Raw genomic sequence first — 6,373 nt, 5'->3', positions numbered from 1 at the left:
TTCATGTATCAAATTCACAAATTGACCACTTTTACGGATGTTCCGAATCTTCCAAAGGATCGTCCAGTGGCCACTTGAGTCTAAATTCAGGTCAAAACTATTTCTTAATGACTCGGTAACTGTAACAAATGTTTTAGCAAAAATTCCGGAGTTTTAGGATCGAATTCAAAAATTGAACATTTTTAATGGTGTTCCGGGTCTATTAGAAGATCACCCAGTGGCCATTTGGGTTCAAACACAAGTCACAACTGTTTCTTCATGGTTTGGACATAGCCACAAGTGTTTTAGAAAAAATCCAGAGTCCTAGGACCGAATTCACAAATTGACCACTTTTACGGATGTTCCGGATCTTTCGGAGGACCTGCCAGAGGCCTCGGAATATAAGTTCAGAGGGTTGATTCGTTTATGATTGTATAGCAAAACATTTCCCCATAAGAAATAAAAAAAAAATCAATAAAATATCCAAAATGGCCATAGGATAGACCCCACGGGATTTCCGTATAAATCCGGAACCATTAATCTGACTTGACCAACAATGATGTCCTATAGAACTCCGATAACTTACCGAGTATTGGCGGGGTACTAAGCTTGAATCACTTAAAAATTGAGAAAACTAGAGCCAACTGAACATCAAAATGGATGAGTGCAAAATACGTCAGCAACGTAAAGGTAATAACGGCAAACAATTTTGAAAGTTTTTCAATCCATTCTTCCCCCCATGAAAGATTTTTTTTTCTAATAAATTCGACAAATTTTATATGGCGCAAAATAAATTCCCAAGCTACCCCTCCCCCCTAAACCGTTACGTAATTAGTGTACAGCCGATAAGGATAGGTTCCTTATTCACGCCCCGTGCATACCGGGAATAAGGATTCCGGACTGTACATATGTTGTTAACATACTAAAATTACTCTAATATCAGAACCCCCTCCCTCTCCCCCTCGCAGCGTATTGTCATATTTTATACATTGCCGATTATCAATTGATTAGACTTTGCCACTGAAAAAGAATAACATTACTTGCGGTTGATTTTTTCCCCCTGAGGTGTGACGGTTCTTGCTTTACTCCTAATAGTGAGAACCTACTCAAAACACAAACGCAAGCACTCTGTGAGGATTAGAGTACAAGCTTGATGGAACTCCTCACAGAGTACTCAGCAATGTTATGCTCAGCTCTCAGATGTCTGCATTCGCTCTCTTGGGGTATCGCTCTAGCTCTGCTCATGGTTATTTTTATTTGACTCTTTGTGAGTGAGTCAAACCACAGCCTCCTAGAGTTTGGGGAGTTTTATCAAGCCTGCCAGGAGCACCACAATATGAGCAAAAGTTTGTTCCAATTCTAAATGAAGCAAGCTTTAGTTCAACATCATGAAAATTTCCAAAGCATCAGATTTAAAAAAAAAATATTATTTTATGTTCACATATCGAAGTTTGGCATTACGAATACTTTTTTGAGCTTAGGAAATTGAACATTTCATATGTTCCGAATTCTGGAAAATTTCTCCGTGTCCGGAATATTTTAAAATAAAACTTCCTGAGACTTAAAGATTTTTTTCTTAATTCAGGACTATAAAATTGTCTAAACATGAAATCTCTGGATCTTGATTATTTTTTGTAAACCTTGAGACCTGTCTATGAATCTATGATCTAAATTCACTTGAGCAAAGCACGAAAACTAGCTCAACAAACTTCGTCAAATGGCAAACTCCTGAAAGCTACTAGATTTTGCCTATGGCCCATGGATTTCGGATCTTTTGGAAACAATGGATTCCTGTCAGTTTTTTTGTTATTTTTTTTTTATTTTTAGTACTCAATTCACTGTTGCAGTGAACGCAAACGACAAAAAAATAGTGAACATGTTTTATTATAAAGTGATATCGAAAGGACGCTCGACAAGTCCATACAATATATAGTAAATTGCCACATTTGATTAAACAATTATATTAAACACTGTGAAAATAAGCACAAATTTTGTTACAATTTTAATGGAATTTTTGCAAACATGTAAACAAGGATGAGAAAATATACAACAAATTTGTACTACATTTTACACTGATACACGTAAAAATAACTTACATCCGATTAAAAGTTAATAATCAACGAACACAATCTCGCCTCGGAAATGCTGGGCTGGTTATTGTCGATAAAATAATTACACACTAACACAAACGGACATCATTTAAGGTAAATTATTTAAGTGACTTTGGAGCTTAAAATGGTAAGACTGTGATAACACTTTCAACGCAAAAGTTAAAGATAAGTTAGTTTAATAATTCGCGCATTAATAACTGGTACATTCAACGGACGCTGCCGGATGCTTTCACACCAACATAGCTGGTGTGATAAATTAAGGATAAAAGCTTCACTTCAATCGACATAAGAACTAGGCACGGACAGGACATCTCACGGTTGATGGAACTTAGTAATTAAGAAATTATTATACTAGTGTAAAATTGAACTGCTTTCAACATACTTATCTAGAGTAGGCAGGTGTTATAGGCTAAGTAGTATGGCAAGAATGTTAGTGCAGTGATCGAGAATACGACGAAGAGAGCTGTTCATACATTATTACAAATGGATAGATATTTTTGAGGTCACGTGTAATGAAGTAGTTACGATAACGAATCTATTATGAATGCAGGATGATTTGGATGTGAGAACAAAAATAAGACAATATAAAAAAATGATACTGCAAGACTATTCTCAGAATCAAAAAAAAATGGTAGATCCCGGAATGAACCATTTCACCTAATTACCGGATCTCACACAAAGGACAACGACAACGATATATCAACCGGTGGAAACTAACGATTTTAAATTGGCTCACTACTGACTAGCCTATTGGTCCCAAGCAAATCGGTTAACGTACCCCATTCTGGTCGAAATTCTAGTACTACACATTATGTTTGTATGTCAACATTGCGGCCGGGGGTAGTCAACAGTCCTACGAAACGGCATCATCAAGCTGACTCTACGCTGGGAAAATTTGAACGTCAATCACCAAGCTTTGGACAACAGTCAGCGCAATCAAAAAGGGACCACCACGAACAGCGAACTGCAAGAAGTTTTCTTCTCAAGATGCTGAATTGGGCAAAGGGGCGTCATCTAATTTATTGACAGGTTTTCTGCTTGATTGGAATGACTTATCCCAAGACTTTGACTTATCCCAAGACGACGACACCACCAGGCCGGTATTCAGTTAAATATTATGAATGCACAATAGACTGATGCGAAATTTGAAATTTTCATACCACGGTGTTCAAACGGTTTCAAATCGAAAGTTTAAACTCATTTGATAAGAATCTGACTTGGCACAAACCATTTGAAGTTTATATGGGAAAACATGAGTTCAAATTTTGGGAGGCTAATCAGGGCCAAATTTGGAACCGTTTGAGCACTGTGGAGCGAAAATTTCAAATTTTGCATCAGTTTAATGCACAATCAGTAATCAAATTGATTTCATTGAAAGCAGGATTAGTTTTCCGTTAGCTTCAACGGTGTAAAATATTGCTCCCATTTTTGCTGTGCTAACCGTTAAGTCAACCAAAACTAATATCAACTAGACTATTCACAATAAGTTGCATCATAACAGCAAATTTTGATTTCAATTCGAACTCCAGCTTTGCTCAGATACGTCACCAAAGCTAACCCGCATAAACGCTAACCATAACTTGACATTACCGAAAATGGTGAAAAATTCTTTATAATCCCTGCTAAACTTTAACTGAAATCGTTATGGAACTTTACATGAACGTTTTATGGTAAAGTTTTAACCTTATGTATTATGGTTTTTTGGATGTGGATCTTACAAAATAATGGATAGTTAAGAATCATAACCATTTCAAAACCTTGTTCTCTTCATACATTTTCGATTATTGATGATAAAAGGAATTATATTAAAAACTTTTCATTTATGATTTGATAACTTCAATGGTAATGGTTATGGTAGTCAGTAAGATCCATGAATGGTTTTGTAATATCGATCAACTTTATATTGAATGTATCGCGAATTGATTGCCTGTTCGCGATATATTCCACCTAAAGTTAACCGATAGTACAAAACCGTTCATGGACCTTACTGACTGCCATAACCATTATCATTAAAGTTCTTTAACCTTAAGTTAAAAGGTTCTAATATAGCACTCTTTCCGAGAATGTATGGAAAAAAACAAGAATTTGGAATGGTAAGGTTCACTTCCAAAAAATCATAGTGAGGCTTGTACTCGAAAAAAAATGCACCATTTTTATCCGTGTGTAACTTTTTTATCCGTGGGTAAAAATTGATGAAAATCTGGGTATAACTAGTTTAGAGTGAATTGTTTACATGTGCAAAATTTCATAACAATCGGTTCAGTGGTTATTGAGATGCCATCGAAACAAGAAGAAAATCGCCGGAGAATTTTGCGCGCCGTCATGGAAAATCCGACTGCGACCATGAGATGGATCGGAAGACAACTGGGAATCTCCCATACAACTGTGTCCCGGGTGGTAAAATCGCGTAAGGAGTCCCAGACGACCGAGCGGCGGGCTGGAAGTGGAAGAAAATCGAAGATAGCTGACCCTGTGAAGGCCTGAAGGTGTTGGATTATTTCAAGCGTAATCCGAGCCTTTCGATTCGCGACGCGGCTCTGAAGGCAAAGTATTCCGCCTGGTTCGTTCAGCAAACCATGAAACGAGCTGGGCTTCGTGTATTCAAGGTCCGGAAGGCACCGAACGGTTAACGATGTGTGTGGTTATGGACGACGAAACCTACATCAAGGCAGACGCAAATCAGATACCGGGGCTGGAGTTCTACGTTGCCAAATCACGGTTTGATGTTCCGGAAGACATAAGGAAGAAGAAAGTGGATAAATTCGCCAAAAAATACTTGCTCTGGCAGGCCATATGCCAATGCGGTAAACTGAGTAAACCGTACATCACAATGGGTACCATCAACAGCGAAATTTACCGCACCGAGTGCCTCCAGAAGCGTCTGTTGCCGCGGTCCCACGGAGGCGAGACATTATTTTGGCCGGACCTGGCATCATGCCATTACGCGCGATCGACGTTGGATTGGTACAGAGACAATAACGTTGTTTTTGTACTTTGACTATATGTTTTTAGTATTACTTCTACGTGAAGTCAACGATTTACATAGTTGAAGATGCTAATTTCAAATAACAGACTGTAGTGGTAATTTTTTATACGATAGATGGAGTAGATGAAAGCATAGAGTTGATAGTTCCGTTAAAGTACGGCAGTGTGAAGATTGCATATAGATATTAGAATAGAGAGCTTAGGACAACTTTTAAGGAAGGTACAAATCGGTTTTTTCATCTCTCTTTACCAAACTCCCCCTTTGGAGAGGGATGGTGAGGGGTGTCCCCCCCCCCCACCACCACTGGCAAAAAGAGATGAAGACCGACCCGCTCAAGTACCAACTGTGTGTTTGAAACAGTTCTACCGATTTTTTACCGCACTTCAATTGTTATTCGAAGGAAGGCATCCAGTCGTAGGTTTGGAAATTGCAACTATTGTTTACCCCTACCACGATATGTGCTCCTGTCACCGTCGACTTGACGATCTCGAGGGGACACGGGTGGGGTAGGATGGGAGCATACCATCAATTACTGTCAATGGTCGAAAGGTACAGTAGCAGCACCTACCCCACCCGTGTCCCCTCGAGATCGTCAAGTCGACGATGACAGGAGCACATATCGTGGTAGGGGTAAACAATAGTTGCAATTTCCAAACCTACGACTGGATGCCTTCCTTCGAATAACAATTGAAGTGCGGTAAAAAATCGGTAGAACTGTTTCAAACACACAGTTGGTACTTGAGCGGGTCGGTCTTCATCTCTTTTTGCCAGTGGTGGTGGGGGGGGGGGACACCCCTCACCATCCCTCTCCAAAGGGGGAGTTTGGTAAAGAGAGATGAAAAAACCGATTTGTACCTTCCTTAAAAGTTGTCCTAAGCTCTCTATTCTAATATCTATATGCAATCTTCACACTGCCGTACTCTAACGGAACTATCAACTCTATTCTTTCATCTACTCCATCTATCGTATAAAAAATTACCACTACAGTCTGTTATTTGAAATTAGCATCTTCAACTATGTTGTTTTTGTACCAAAAACCGCCAACTCCCCCAAATTCACCAGAGATTCGTCCGGTGGAAAGATTTTGGGCCATAATGAAGGCCAAAGTTCGAAGGTGTTCCAAGTTGTTTGAGAACGAGCTGGAAGAAAGAATGGATGAAAGTGACCAAAAAGGTCGGCTCCACCATTGCACAAAATGTAATGAGGGGTCTTAAGGGAAAGGTGTGGGCTTTCAGCGATGGAAAGGAAATTGAATAAACAAATTATGCCGAAACATAATCCATATGTATTAGTTCAT

Source organism: Ochlerotatus camptorhynchus, unplaced genomic scaffold (assembly GCF_037179485.1).
Source record: "Ochlerotatus camptorhynchus isolate MF236.1 unplaced genomic scaffold, CSIRO-AGI_Acam_v1.1 ptg000071l, whole genome shotgun sequence".
NCBI lineage: Eukaryota > Metazoa > Arthropoda > Insecta > Diptera > Culicidae > Ochlerotatus > Ochlerotatus camptorhynchus.
The sequence above is the reverse complement of the archived record's forward strand: the minus strand, read 5'-3'. Positions refer to the sequence as shown.